This window comes from Oratosquilla oratoria, chromosome 7 (genome assembly GCF_046742065.1).
Source record: "Oratosquilla oratoria isolate Oo_2021 chromosome 7, ASM4674206v1, whole genome shotgun sequence".
NCBI lineage: Eukaryota > Metazoa > Arthropoda > Malacostraca > Stomatopoda > Squillidae > Oratosquilla > Oratosquilla oratoria.
The window spans coordinates 357,733-375,000 of NC_134783.1; positions in this window are offsets into that span (position 1 = coordinate 357,733).

The window sequence follows — 17,268 nt, forward strand, 5'->3', positions numbered from 1 at the left end:
GAGCGCAGCAGTGTGGTTGGTGAAAGGCTTAGCTCTTGTACCCGTCTGCGATAGGACTTTTTGGGGCTTCTCACAACTGAGTCCTTGATTTGCCGGCGTTTCTCTGGCGTGAGGATTGGTTTTGTGCCACTTCTACCCTTGTTGCAATTGTGGAGTGTTTGCTCCTTTTCAAAGTGTTTAACAGTCCTCCAGATTGACTTGTTGTCCAGTGTTTTGACGCTACGGTGAAGTCCAAATTCGTTCTGGAATTTGCGACGAACCTCCACGTACGAATATGTCTCGTACCAGAATTGCACAATTCTTTGCTTCTGCTTTAAAGTAAGCATTTTACAGCTGATCTAAAAAATAAAAACACGGTTAAAATTGCCACTAAGTAGTTAACAAGCCCTGAAAAGGAAATATTGGTAAAACAAAAATTACGATTTTCACAGCCGAAACAAGTTGTGACATTTTTTCTGGAGCACCCGGTACGTCTCATATGACTCCCTCGTCCTTTTTTGTAACCAATCTGTGTAAGCTCGCTTCTTCTCTTCTACAACCTTCTTCATTTCCTCATCCCACCATTCACTACCTTTCCCTCTATTTCCTCCTGTCCTTCTTGCTCCACACACCATCTTTGCACACTTTGTGACTCCCTCCTTGAACCATCCCCATTCCTCCTCCACACCTACCTCTACTCTATCCTTCACTCCCTCCCACTCCTCCTTCAGCTTCTTCTTGTACTCCTTCTCCTTTTCCTCTTCATTTAAAGAGTTCACTCTAAGAATATCCCTACCTTTTGTCCCTTTCCTCTTTCTCCATCTGTCCTCCACTCTCAACTTACCTTCCACCAGAAAATGATCTGATATTCCCCCACCCTCTCCCCTTAGCACATTTACATCCTTAACTCTTCCTATCATAATCCTATTTACCACTACATAGTCCATTAAAGCTCTATCTACCACCCTTCCCACCACCACTCTCTCCCATGTGTACTTATGCTTGACTTTCTTCCGAAACACTGTATTTGCTATCATCAACTCTCTTTCTAGACACATTTCCACCATCAACTCTCCACTACGATTCTTTCCTAGAACTCCACATTTCCCAACCACTCCATCAATTGGATCCTTTCCTACCCTAGCATTAAGGTCTCCCAGTACTATTACATTTACACTTCTCCCTAAACCCTCTATGCACTCATCTAAATCTATCCAAAAGGCCTCCCTTTCCTCTACACTCTTCTCACTGCCAGGCCCATATGCACTTACAAAAACCCACATCTCCTTTCCCAGTTTCACCTTCATCCACATTATCCTTGAGGAAACCTCCTTCCACTCCACTACACGTTTACCTATCTCTTCACTTGCTAGTATAGCCACCCCTTCCCTCCCTCGCCCTCTCTTCTCTCCTGATAACCTCCCACTTACACTCCCAAATTTACAATCGCCCTTCCCTTTCAGCTTAGTTTCACTCAAAGCCAACACATCCATCTTTCTTCTCACAAACATACTACCTATCTCTTCCATTTTACTCTCATCTGTACCACATCCACGCACATTAAAAGACCCAAACTTTAGGGTGCTGGTCCGAGAACTTCCAGACCCTCTTATGCCTTTGCCTTTACTTTTAGCAATGTGCCCTGTGGGGCTACAAGGAGAAGGATGCCTAGTCCCAATCCCCGTCCCTTTCTTCTCTCCTCTTACGATCCAAGTGGGAAGACTTGGTGGCAGTATTCTTTTCCCCCACCACAGGGAATTCCCCCACCACAGAAAAAGAATACTCAGAGAAATGGTACAGGACAGCAACAAGGGGTTGGGGGACAGCATAACGGAGGGACAATCGTAGTATAAAAGTGTCATCATTTCTCTATGAACAGAGTTTTCCTCTATCATAGACAAAATGATGTGTGGCTCTGGTTCATAGGGGCGCCCCATATAGACCCTAAAGTATCGACTGCATGCTACTTTACCACAACAAGCAGCCAATACCCCAGACGGGGTAATATAATATGATATAATATAATACAATATAATATATAATATAATATAATATGATATAATCTAATCTAATATAATATAGTATACTACAATATAATATAATACAATATAATATGATATAATATAATATAATATAATATAACATAACATGATATAACATAATATATATATATATAATATGATATAATATAATATAATATGATATGATATAATATAGTACAATAATATAAAATAATATAACGTAATATAATATAATATAATATTATATAATATAACATAATATAATATAATATAATATAATAAAACATAATATGATATAATATAATATAATGTAATATAATATATTATAATATAAAATAATATAATATAATATAATACAACATAATATAATATGATATGATATATAATATAATATAATATCATATATATAATATAATATAAGATAATATAATTTAATATAATATAATATAATATGATATTATATTATATAATACAATATGATATAATATAGTATAATATAATATTATATAATATAATACAATATAATATAATATAATATAAAATAATATGATATAATATATAATATAATATAATGTACAGTAATATATTATAATATAATGTAATATAGTATAACATAGTATAATATAATATAATATAACATAATATAATGTAATATAGTATTATATATTATATAATAAATAATATATAATATATAATATAATACAATATAATATAATATAATACAATATAATAATATAATATAATACGATATAATATAATATATTATAACATAATATAATATAATGTAATATGATATAATATAATATAATATAATATGATATAATGTAATATAATATAATATATTATAATATATAATAATATTAAATAATATAATAAAATATAATACATCATAAGATAATACAATATATTATAATATAATACAATATAATATAATATGATATAATATAATATAATATTATATTATACAATATAATATAATATATAATATGATATAATATAGTATAATATAATATTATATAATACAATATAATAAAATATGATATAATATAATATAAAATAATATATTATAATATAATATAAGTATAATATAATATAATACAATATAATATAATACAATATAATATGATATAATATAATATAATATAATTTAATATAATACAATATAATATAATATAATATACATACATACATATACCAAGGCTTTTTCCCCCTTACCAGGGAGGTAGCCAAAAAGGACAAGGCATAAAATCATTCCCACCCATTCCATCCCCGAAAACACTCCACACCCCTCCACCCTCCCTCCCATCTTAGCACCTCCTAGATGATGGGTCATCCCTGCACCCTGTCCACTGCCCTGGGTCAGAAGCAGTGTCGCAGGACACAGCACATCCACAGCAAGGCCGCTTCATTAAATCGGCGACCCCCCCTCACATACACTACCTCACCCCCCATTCCCCCGTCCATTCCACCTCATGCATCACAACATTTTCCATATACAACCATTCTAGAATCCATTCACCCCTGTCTTCTGTCCTCTCCCGTCCTTCCTCAACAGAGGATATAATGTAATGTAATATAATGTAATATAATATATAATATATAATATAATATATAATATGATATAATATAATATAATATAATATAATATAATACAATAATATAATATAATATAATATATTATAATATAATATGATATAATATAATATGATATAATATAATATATATGATATAATATAATGTAATATAATATAATATAATCAAATTTTTGTTATAAGACAACTCATGGAAAAGTATTGGGAAACAACTACACCTGTTTATCGATTTTAAACAGGCTTATGATAGAGTGAGCAGAGCATCTCTATAGAAAATAATGGAAGAATTAGGAATACCACACAAGTACATCAGATTAACAAGAGCATGCTATGAAAACAGAAATAGCGTAGTGAGATGTGGAAGTAAAACTACATCACCTTTTCAGATAGGAGATGGTTTAAAACAAGGATGCATACTCTCACCACTGTTATCTAATCTGGCAATGGAAAAAATAATCAGAGTTAGTATGAATAGGAGAGACGAAGGAATAAAATTGGAAGATATAACCATAAAACTATTAGCATATGCTGACGACATTGACATCATGATAGAGAATCAAACAGAAGTGGAAAACCTGGCGGCGCTCTTTAAAGAAGCTGCAGAAAGTGTTGGACTCAAGATCAATGAGAGCAAGACAAAGACAATAAAGGTAGCAAGAGAGTCTAATTTGGCGGAAAGGGTACAGATTGTGGGGATGGACATAGAGAGTGTTAAATATTTTAAATTCTTAGGAGTAAAGGTGACCAGTGACGGAAGAATGAAACAGGGAGTGGAAGCCAGAATTGGAGCAGGAAATCGATGTTACTACAGTCTTATAGAATTGTTTAAAAAAAGGTCAATATCAAGAACAACAAAACTGAGACTGTACAACTCAATAGTGAGACCAGTCATATTGTACGGCTGCGAAAGCTATGGAGAAGAAGTTTGAAGCTCTTGAAAATAAGATTTTACGGAGAATTTTAGGACCCGTGTATGACAACCAAAGGCAAGAATGGAGAATAAAACATAACAGGGAAATTCGAGAACAAACAAAACAACCCAATATTAAAAATGTAATAAGATTAAAAAGATAGTTTAATGTGTTTGGAATATCCTATTAATGACAAGTTTGTTATTGTTAAATCTAATAAATACTAATATTGAGAAGTTTAGTTACTAATAATGACAAGTTTAGAATATACTAATAACAAGTTTAGAATATACTATTAATAATAATATTAATGTGTACTAAAAATGACATGTTGAGAATATTCTGATAATGAAAAGTTTAGATTATACTAATAATGACAAGTTCAGGATATCCTAATAAAGATTAGTGTAGAATATACTAATAAAGACAAGTTTAGAATACACTAAAATTGACAAGTTTAGAATATAGTAATAATGGGAAGTTTAGGTTATACAAATGATAACATGTTTAGAAAATAATAAGAGTGATAAGTTTAGAATATACTAATAATGACAAATTTGAATATATAAATAATGACAAGTTTAGAAGGTACTATTAATGATAACTTTAATATGTACAAAATAATGATAAAAAAATAGATTATACTGATAAAGACAGGTATAGAATATACTAATAATGTTAAGTTTAGAATACACTACTAATGACTAGTTTAGAATATAGTAATAATGACAAGTTTAGAATGTGCTAATAATGACATGTTAAAGATATACTAATAATTATATGTTTAGAATATACTAATAATGAGAGGTTTCGAATATACAATAATGTCAAGTTTTGAAAGCCCTATTAATGATATTGTTAACGTGTACTAATAATGAACAGTTTAGAATTTACTACTAATGACAACAATATACAAATAATGACATGTTTAAAATATATTAATAATGAAATTATTAGTATATTCTAAACTTGTTATTATTAGTATTTTTTAAAATTGTCATTATTAGTTTTTCTAAACTTGTCTTTATATTCAAAACTTTTCTTTATTAGTATATTTCAAACGTTCAATTATTAATACACATTAAAATAATCATTGATAGTACCTTCTAAACCTGTCATTATTAGTACATTCTAATATTTTCATTATTAGTTTTTATTAAACTTGTCATTTTTAGTGTATACTAATCTTGTCATAATGAGTATATTCTAAACACTACACTTAGTTATCATTAATAGTACCAAATAATAGTACCAATTAATAGTGGCAAATTTAGAAAATATTCATAATGATAATTTTAGAAGATTCTATTATTGATTACTTTAATGCGTAGTAATAATGACAAGTTTGGAATTCACTTAATTTAGAATAGAGTAATAGGGACAAGTTGTGAATATACTAATAATGACATGTTTAGAATATATTGATAATGGCAAGTTTGAATGTACTTTTAATGATACCTTTAATATGTTATTATACTGACAAGAATAGAATATAGCAATAATGACAAGTTTAGAATATATTAAGAATGAAAACTTTAATGTTTTCATTATTAGTATATTCTAAACTTTTCATTACTAATATATTCTAAACTTGTCATTATTAGTATATTCTAAACTTTTCATTGTTAGTATGTTCTAGACTTATCATTATTAGAAAATTCTAAATTTTTCATTATTAGAATATTCTAAACTTTTAATTATTGATATATATCAAACTTGTCATTATTAGTATATTCTAAACTTGTCATTATAAGTATATTCTAAACTTGTCATTATTAATACATTATGAATTTGTTGTTAGTATATTCGAAACATGCCATAAATAGTATCTTTTAAACTTTGTTAGTACCTTCTAAACTTGTCATTATTAGATTACATTAATGTTATCATTAATAGTACTTTCTAAGCTTGCCATTAATAGAATATTCTAAACTTTTCATTATTAGTACCGTCTAAACTTGTTATTATTAGTGTATTCTAAAATTGCATTATCAGTACAGATTAAACTTTTTATTGTTGCTATATTCTAAAGTTCTCCTTATTAGTATATTCTAGTTTTCTCATTATTAGTATACTATAAACTTGTCATTATTAGTACACATTAAAGTTATCATTAATAGTACTTTATAAATTTTTCATTATTTGTATATTCTAAACATGATATTATTAGTATATTCTAAACTTGTCATTATTAGTACACATTAAAGTTATCAATAAGATTGTCATTATATGTATATTCAAAACTTGTCAGTATTATTTTATTCTAGTCTTGTCTTTATCAATGTATTCTTAACTTATCATTATTAGTACACATTACAGTTACCATTAATAACAATGATAATTACGAAGTTATTTACCTTGACTTTAGCAAAGCGTTCGACAAGGTGCCACACCGGAGACTACTAAATAAAATCAAAGCCCATGGCATAGGAGAAAAAGTGTTAGAATGGATTAGAGCTTGGATTAGTAACAGAAAACAGCGGGTCACCATAAATGGAATAAAATCTAGGTGGGGCAATGTTAGTAGCGGGGCCCCCCAGGGCTCGGTTTTGGGTCCCTTGTTGTTAATTGTGTACATAAACGACTTAGACGATGGGACAAATAGTGATGTCAGTAAGTTTGCGGACGACACTAAAATAGGACGCCTAATTAGGTCAGGAGACACGAGACCTTTTGGTCCATATCTAGGTCGGATGCGAAAAAAGCATAATAATAATAAATCAATTAATAAAAACTATAATAATGTAAATAACAAATAAAAACATAAATAAATGCATAGGTATAGTTAAATGATAAACATACAGGATGATCTTAATAAATTGTTAACATGGTCGGTGAAATGGCAAATGATCTTCAATATCTCTAAGTGTAGCGTGTTAAACGTAGGGTTACACAACCCTGAAAATAGATACAGCTTAGATAATACATTTTTAGAAAAATCTGAGTGCGAGAGGGACTTGGGAGTTCTAGTGAGTCCGGACCTTAAAACCAGGAAGCAGTGCATTAGCGCCAGAAATAAAGCTAACAGCCCATTAGGTTTCATTGCTAGGACGGTAACGAAAAGAAGTGCAGAGGTAATTATTAAACTCTATCTAGCGATAGTTAGACCCATCCCTGACTATGCGGTACAGTTTTTGTCTCCGTCCTACAGAATGGACATAAATTCAATAGAATCAGTACAGAGAAGAATGACCAAAATGATACGAAGAGAGGCTTAGGCACCTAAACTTACACTCTCTGGAAAGACGCAGAGTGCGGGGTGATCTAATAGAAGTGTTCAAGTGGATCAAATGTTATAAGGGTGATGCAAACAAGAAGGAAATAGGCAAGAATTGGCTTACTAATAGGGTGGTCGATGAATGGAATAAACTTAGTGACCACGTAGTAAGCGCTGAAACTATCAGTTGTTTTAAAAAACGATTAGACAACTTTATGGATGGGAATGACAGGTGGTGTTGGATACGGAGCTGCCTAGTGGAGGCCTTATGATCTCGTGCAGTCTCCTTTATTCTTGTGTTCTTATGTTCTTATTAATAGTACCTTCTAAAGTTTCTTTATTAGGTTATTCCAAAGTTTTCAACATTAATGCATATTGAATTTATGATTAATAGTAAACTTTTCATTGTTAGTACCTTCTAAACAAAATGTTCATTATTAGTACACTTAATTTTCATCTGTAGTTCCTTTTAAACTTGTCATTATTAAGGATATTCTAAATTTGTCATTATTAGTATATGCTCAACTTTTCCTTATTGGTACACAATAAAGTTATCATTAGTAGTGCCTTCTAAAGTTGTCATTATTAATATATTCTAAACTTGTCTTTATTAGTACGCATTAACGTTATCATTAGTGCACACTGAAGTTATAATTATTAGTATCTTCTAAACTCATCATTATTAGTATATTCTAAACTTGTCATTAATAGAATATTTTAAATTTTTTATAAATAGTATATTCTAAACTTGTCATTATTAGTACCCATTAAAGTTATCATTAGTAGTACCTCCTAAAGTTGTCATTAATAGTATAATCTAAACATACCATAATTAGTACACATTAAATATATCATTAATAACACCTTCTAAACTTCTCATTATTAGTATATTCTAAACATTTTAATATTAGTGTATTCTAAAGTTGCATTTACTAGTATATTCTAAATTAGTCATTATTAGTATATTCTAAAATTTTCATTATTTGTATTTTCTAAGCTTGTCATTATTAGTACAAATTAAAATTATTATTAAGAGTACCTTCTAAACATGCCATTATTGGTACATTCTAAACAATTCATCATTAGTATATTCTGATATTGTTAGTAGTAGTTTAATCTAAACTTGTCATTATTAGTATATTCTAAACATTTCATTATTAGTAAGTTCTAAAATTGTCATTATCATATTCTAAACTTTTATTATAATTTACTATGATATCAATACATATATAACTTGTCATTATTAGTGTTTGTGTATATGTGTGTGTATTTACCTAGTTGTACCTAGTTGCATTTTACGAGAAGGGGAGCTATGCTCGTGGGGTCCCGTCTTCATATCTCATTTTATCTAAACTATTTCTAAATTCATGTATTGTTTTTGCACACACCACTTTCTCATCTAACTTGTTCCAACTGTCTATTACTCTGTGAGGAAAGCTGTTCTTTTTCAAATCTCTTCTATAGCTGTCTTTTTTTATTTTCTTTCCGTGTCCTCTTGTATTTCTGTCATCCCATTTTATCAGATTCTCTCTATCAGTAATTTCCATGCCTTTCATGATTCTGTAAATAGCTATCAAATCTCCTCTCTCTCTTCTTTGCTTTAGTGTCTGTAGTTCAAGTTTTGCTAGTCTCTCTTCATATGATAGTTTTGAGAGTGTTGGTGCCAATTTTGTAATTGCTCTTTGTATTCTTTCAAGTTTTTTTTATATTTTTTTTTGTACTTGGTGACCATATCGTTGCTGCATATTCCAATCTTGGTCTTATCAGGGTGATTAGGATTTTCTTCACCATTTCTTCATCCAGGTATGTAAATGCAACTTTGATTGTTCTTATTAAATTATAAGTTTCTCCAAAAATCTTATTTATATGTTTCTCAGGTGACATATTATTCATAACAATGACTCCCAGGTCCTTCTCATTTTCTACTTTTCTTATTCCTTCTTCTCCCAATTTATATGCTCCTGTTATTCTGTTTTTACTTTTTCCAAATTCCATTATACTACACTTTTTTGTATTGAACTCCATCTCCCACTTCCTACTCCATTCCTGTACTTTATATATATCTCTCTGTAGTGATTCACAATCTTCTTCTGTTTTCACTCTTTTTAGTAGTTTTGCATCGTCTGCAAAGAAGCTCATATAGCTTTCAATTCCTTCATCCATATCATTAATATATATAGCAAACATTATTGGGGCCAGTACTGTTCCCTGCGGAACACCGCTTATTACTTCATCCCATTTTGAGTGCTGGTTTCTTATCACTACTCTCATTTTTCTTTCTTGCAAAAAGTCTTCCATCCAATTTAGCAGTTTTCCCTGTATTCCTCCTTCAATTTCTAATTTCTTAAGCAACTTCTTATGTGGTACTTTGTCAAACGCTTTCTTTAGGTCTAGAAATGCACAGTCCGCCCATCCATCTCTTTCTTGTATTATATCTATTAGCCCTGAATAGAAACATATTAAATTGGTGACTCATGATCGTCCTTGTCTGAATTCAAATTGCCTTGGATTTAACACTTTGTTTTTTTCTAAATATTTTACCCATCTACTTTTGATAATTCTTTCACAAATTTTTGCTATTGTACTTGTTAGTGAGACTGGTCTATAGTTGGTAGGTTCTTCTTTATTTCCTCCTTTATATATAGGTACTATATTTGCTTTTTTCCAATCTTCTGGAACTTTTCCTTCTTTCAAGGAACTATTTAGTATGCTATGTATTTTGTCTGCCAGTTCATTCCTGCATTCTTTCAGAATCCAGTTTGCTATTTCATCTAGTCCATGCGATTTACTGACATCAAGATTACTCAAGTGTGTTAATATTTCATTCTTTGTTACTTCTATTTCTTCCATAGGGGGGACTTTCTCTTTCCATTCAATCTCTTCAGGTTGTATGTTCTCACTTGTAAACACTGATTTAAAATGTTTGTTCATAATTTCCGCCATTTCCATTTCCTCAGTGTATTCAACTCCCTCTTGTCTTAATTTCTCTATGTCTTGTTTGTTTTTCAGTTTATTGTTTACAAATCTGTAGAATAGTTTTGGTTGATCTTTACACTTTTCGATGACATCTTTTTCATATTTTCTCTTTTCCTCTCTGCACGTTTGTACATATTCATTTCTATAACCGGTATATCTTTTCCATTTTTCAGGTCTGTCTTTTTTCCATCTGGTCCAGGCTTTGTCTCTTTTGTCTTTTAACTCTCTACAACTTTTGTTGTACCAGCATTTTACATATTCTTTTTCTTGTTTTTGTCTTGGGACATACTTTTTCACTCCTTTTTTGTAAATTTTTGTCCAAATATTCCATTTTTCTTCCACTGTTGTTTCTTCTTTGTATATTTCTTCACATTTTTCTTGTTGAAAGAATTCTCTTATTTTATCAAAGTTTGTTTTTTCATACATCATTCTTCCTTTTCTATATTGTTCATTTCTTTTCATATATTTTTCTTCATTAAGTTCCAGTTCAATCAATATGTGGTCACTTTTACTTATTGGTGTTTTATATTCAATGTTGTCCACTATTCTAGGTTCAGATGTAATTATTAAGTCTAGTCTCGATGGTTCTTCTTCATTTCTATACCTAGTATTCTCCTGTATCCATTGTGTCATTGTATGGTCAGTAATCATCTCAAGTAGAGCGTTTCCCCATGAGCCGTCTCCACCCTTTACTGTCATTTCTTCCCAGCAGATTTCTTTGCAATTAAAGTCGCCCATCATAACTATTCTTCCTCCATCTTCCATTATTTTATTTAATGTTATCTTTGTGTCCTCTAACATACTTTTATGTTCACTCTCTTCCCATGAGGCTGTTTTCGGAGGCACATAATTTATCACAAATTTTCTGCTCTTCTTATGTCTGTCTTCCACTTCTATCATAATCATCTCTACTGTATTCTTTCCATATATGACACCCCTCACGTTTATATCCTTCTTAGTCAGGAACATAACTCCACCCCCTTGCTTTTTCTCTGTTTTTAATCCAATAATTATATGCATCATGTCCTACACTGTTGGGTGGTAGTGGACCTTTAATTTTGTTTCTACAATTCCCATTATGTCCGGTTCTTTTTCTTTCAAATAATCATTCAGCTCATTCAATCCTGTTATTAATCCATCTATATTTGTGTAAGCCACTCTTAGTTTTCTGTCACTTCCATTGTGTTCTCTGTTTCCCTTTTGTTTTTCGCTTGTATGTCGAACTGCCTTAGTTTCATATTCACTACTCTCCAATAGAATCTCTCTTTCTCTGACTCCGTTCTGTTCTCGTTTTTTTCTTAGCTTCAAGTCTTTTCTGCTTTTCTTCCTCTCTTTCCTCTTTATTCATTTCCTTTTTTATCCATACCTTTTTATATTGTTCACTTGTTGCTAGTTTCCCTGTTTTGGATAAGATATTCTCAGCCGTCGTTTGTGACCTGAATTTAATCTTAATTGGTCTGGTCTTATCTGTACTATACTTTCCGAGCCTGAATTTTTCCTCAATTTCCTTCATAATTTCTGGTTCATCTTCCTGAACTAATTTTAGTAAACTGCTTAGTTTTTTCATTTTCCTCATTGGTTCTTGAGGTTCTATCTGGGTTGTTTCTCTTCCATTCCTAATATAATTATACATTTCTTTTTATCAGCTAAGTCTCTTACTATATTCTCCTTCTGTCTCATCACTTTAATAACTGAGTCTTCAGTTTGTTTTCTCATTTGCTGTTTAATTATGTCAGTAAATGCAACTGTACTGTTTTCTTGAATTGCCTTCCATCCCTCTCTGTTTTCTTTATTATTCATCTTTAACTCTTCATTCTCCTTTTTTACATCTTTTAACTGTCTTTTTAGGTCTTCTATTTCCTTAGTTAAGATTTTGTTCGCCTTCTCTAGTTCTTCCAATTTTTCAACCCTCTGTACAATGTTGTTAACATGACCGAACCTACGCTCCAAGTCCTCGATCATCTTATCGACCTTCTCTTCTAGTCTTGTCAGTCGGGGGTGGGGGGATGGGGGGGGGTGTTGTGTTGTGTCCCCCCCCCCACCCTCTTTAAATCCCTGGAAAATATTCTCATCACTTTCTACTGTATTGCTTTTATCTATACTTCTAATCTTTACATTTTTATTAGACATTTCATCGTCACTCAGCTGGTCGGGGGGCCGTTTGTTTACCTTTCGCCTGTCTGCCTGGGCCAAGTCCTCTCCTTCCTCATTTCCTTCCATTTCCCTAAGCAATCCCTCCCCTTCTCCTCTTTCCCTACTTTCCCACTACCCCACGAGCAATTTCCCCCACCCTGTAAATACAATAGGCACTTCTCTTTGCGTTGGGATCCACGAAACTTCAATTTTCTTCAGAACGTCTTCTAAGCCGTCCGTTCGTTGAAGTGTGTGTGTATTTACCTAGTTGTACCTAGTTGTATTTTACGGGAAGGGGAGCTATGCTCGTGGGGTACCGTCTTCTTATCTCATTTTATCTAAACTATTTTTAAATTCATGTATTGTTTTTGCACACACCACTTTCTCATCTAACTTGTTCCAACTGTCTATTACTCTGTGAGGAAAGCTGTTCTTTTTCAAATCTCTTCTATAGCTGTCTTTTTTTATTTTCTTTCCGTGTCCTCTAGTATTTCTGTCATCCCATTTTATCAGTTTCTCTCTATCAGTAATTTCTAAGCCTTTCATGATTCTGTAAATAGCTATCAAATCTCCTCTCTCTCTTCTTTGCTTTAGTGTCTGTAGTTCAAGTTTTGCTAGTCTCTCTTCATATGATAGTTTTGAGAGTGTTGGTGCCAATTTTGTAATTGCTCTTTGTATTCTTTCAAGTTTTTTTTATAATTTTTTTTGTACTTGGTGACCATATCGTTGCTGCATATTCCAATCTTGGTCTTATCAGGGTTATTAGGATTTTCTTCACCATTTCTTCATCCAGGTATGTAAATGCAACTTTGATTGTTCTTATTAAATTATAAGTTTCTCCAAAAATCTTATTTATATGTTTCTCAGGTGACATATTATTCATAACAATGACTCCCAGGTCCTTCTCATTTTCTACTTTTTTTATTTCTTCTTCTCCCAATTTATATGCTCTTATTATTCTGTTTTTGCTTTTTCCAAATTCCATTATACTACACTTTTTTGTATTGAACTCCATCTCCCACTTCCTACTCCATTCCTGTACTATATTTAGATCTCTCTGTAGTGATTCACAATCTTCTTCTGTTTTCACTCTTTTTAGTAGTTTTGCATCATCTGCAAAGAAGCTCATATAGCTTTCAATTCCTTCATCCATATCATTAATATATATAGCAAACATTATTGGGGCCAGAACTGTTCCCTGCGGAACACCGCTTATTACTTTATCCCATTTTGAGTGCTGGTTTCTTATCACTACTCTCATTTTTCTTTCTTGCAAAAAGTCTTCCATCCAATTTAGTAGTTTTCCCTGTATTCCTCCTTCAGTTTCTAATTTCTTAAGCAACTTCTTATGTGGTACTTTGTCAAAAGCTTTCTTTAGGTCTAGAAATGCACAGTCCGCCCATCCATCTCTTTCTTGTATTATATCTATTAGCCTTGAATAGAAACATATTAAATTGGTGACGCATGATCGTCCTTGTCTGAATCCAAATTGCCTTGGATTTAACGCTTTGTTTTTTGAAAATCCATGTGAACAAGTTGTATAGACACGGTAAAGGAAACATGGACTGGAGGTGAAGCTTTATTCCTGACGTTTCGTCTAACGACTTTCTCAAAGGAATAAAGCTTCACCTCCAGTCCATGTTTCCTTTACTTTGTTTTTTTTTCTAAATATTCTACCCATCTACTTTTGATAATTCTTTCACAAATTTTTGCTATTGTACTTGTTAGTGAGACTGGTCTATAGTTGGTAGGTTCTTCTTTATTTCCTTCTTTATATATAGGTACTATATTTGCTTTTTTCCAATCTTCTGGAACTTTTCCTTCTTTCAAGGAACTATTTAGTATGCTATGTATTTTGTCTGCCAGTTCAGTCCTGCATTCTTTCAGTATCCAGTTTGCTATTTCATCTGGTCCATGCGATTTTCTGACATCAAGATTACTCAAGTGTGTTAATATTTCATTCTTTGTTACTTCTATTTCTTCCATAGGGGGGACTTTCTCTTTCCATTCGTTCTCTTCTGGTTGTATGTTCTCCCTTGTTAACACTGATTTAAAATGTTTGTTCATAATTTCTGACATTTCCATTTCCTCAGTGTATTCAACTCCCTCTTGTCTTAATTTCTCCAAGTCTTGTTTGTTTTTCAGTTTATTGTTTACAAATCTGTAGAATAGTTTTGGTTGATCTTTACACTTTTCTATGATATCTTTTGAATATTTTCTCTTTTCCTCTCTGCAAGGTTTGTACATATTCATTTCTATAACAGGTATATCTTTTCCATTTTTCAGGTCTTCTGTCTTTTTTCCATCTGGTCCAGGCTTTGTCTCTTTTGTCTTTTAACTCTCTACAACTTTTGTTGTACCAGCATTTTACATATTCTTTTTCTTGTTTTTGTCTTGGGACATACTTTTCCACTCCTTTTTTGTAAATTTTTGTCAAAATATTCCATTTTTCTTCCACTGTTGTTTCTTCTTTGTATATTTCTTCCCAGTTTTCTTGTTGAAAGAATTCTCTTATTTTATCAAAGTTTGTTTTTTCATACATCATTTCTTTTCGTATATTTTTCTTCATTAAGTTCCAGTTCAATCAATATGTGGTCACTTTTACTTATTGGTGTTTTATATTCAATGTTGTCCACTATTCTAGGTTCAGATGTAATTATTAAGTCTAGTCTCGATGGTTCTTCTTCATTTCTATACCTGGTGTTCTGTATCCATTGTGTCATTGTATGGTCAGTAATCATCTGAAGTAGAGCGTTTCCCCATGAGCCGTCTCCACCCTTTACTGTCATTTCTTCCCAGCAGATTTCTTTGCAATTAAAGTCGCCCATCATAACTATTCTTCCTCCATCTTCCATTATTTTATTTAATGTTATCTTTGTGTCCTCTAACATACTTTTATGTTCACTCTCCTCCCATGAGGCTGTTTTCGGAGGCACATAATTTATCACAAATTTTCTGCTCTTCTTATCTCTGTCTTCCACTTCTATCATAATCATCTCTACTGTATTCTTTCCATATATGACATCCTTCACGTTTATATCCTTCTTAGTCAGGAACATAACTCCACCCCCTTGTTTTTTCTCTCTGTTTTTAATCCAATAATTATATGCTTTATGTCCTATACTGTTGGGTGGTAGTGGGCTTTTTAATTTTGTTTCTACAATTCCCATTATGTCTGGTTCTTTTTCTTTTAAATAATCATTCAGCTCATTCAATCCTGTTATTAATCCATCTATATTTGTGTAAGACACTCTTAGTTTTCTGCCACTTCCATTGTGTTCTCTGTTTCCCTTTTGTTTTTCTCTTGTATGTCGAACTGCCTTAGTTTCATGTTCACTACTCTCCAATAGAATCTCTCTTTCTCTGACTCCGTTCTGTTCTCGTTTTTTTCTTAGCTTCAAGTCTTTTCTGCTTTTCTTCCTCTCTTTCCTCTTTATTCATTTCCCTTTTTATCCATACCTTTTTATATTGTTCACTTGTTGCTAGTTTCCCTGTTTTGGATAAGATATTCTCAGCCGTCGTTTGTGACCTGAATTTAATCTTAATTGGTCTGGTCTTATCTGTACTATACTTTCCGAGCCTGAATTTTTCCTCAATTTCCTTCATAATTTCTGGTTCATCTTCCTGATCTAATTTTAGTAAACTGCTTACTTTTTCATTTTCCTCATTGGTTCTTGAGGTTCTATCTGGGTTATGTTTCTCTTCCATTCCTAATATAATTATACATTTCTTCTTGTCAGCTAAGTCTCTTACTATATTCTCCTTCTGTCTCATCACTTTAATAACTGAGTCTTCAGTTTGTTCTCTCATTTGCTGTTTAATTATATCAGTAAATGCAACTTTACTGTTTTCTTTTATCGACTTCCATCCCTCTCTGTTTTCTTTACTATTCCTCTTCAATTCCTCATTCTCCACCTTTACTTCTTTTAACTGTCTTTTCAGGTTTTCTATTTCATCAGTTAAGTTTTTGTTCGCCTTCTCTAGTTCTTCCAATTTTTCAACTCTTTGTAGAATGTTGTTAACATGACCGAACCTACGCTCCAAGTCCTCGATCATCTTATCGACCTTCTCTTCTAGTCTTGTCAGTCGGGGGGGGGGGGGGTTGTGTCCCCCCCACCCTCTTTAAATCCCTGGAAAATATTCTCATCACTTTCTACTGTATTGCTCTTATCTATACTTCTAATCTTTACATTTTTATTAGACATTTCATCATCGTCGGGGGGCCGTTTGTTTACCTTTCGCCTGTCTGCCTGGGCCAAGTGTACTCCTTCCTCATTTCCTTCCATTTCCCTCAGTAATCCCTCCCCTTCTCCTCTTTCCCTACTTTCCTACTACCCCACGAGCAATTCCCCCCCACCCTGTAAATACAATAGGCACTTCTCTTTGCGTTGGGATTCACAATACTTCAATTTTCTTCAGAACGTCTTCTAAGCCGTCCG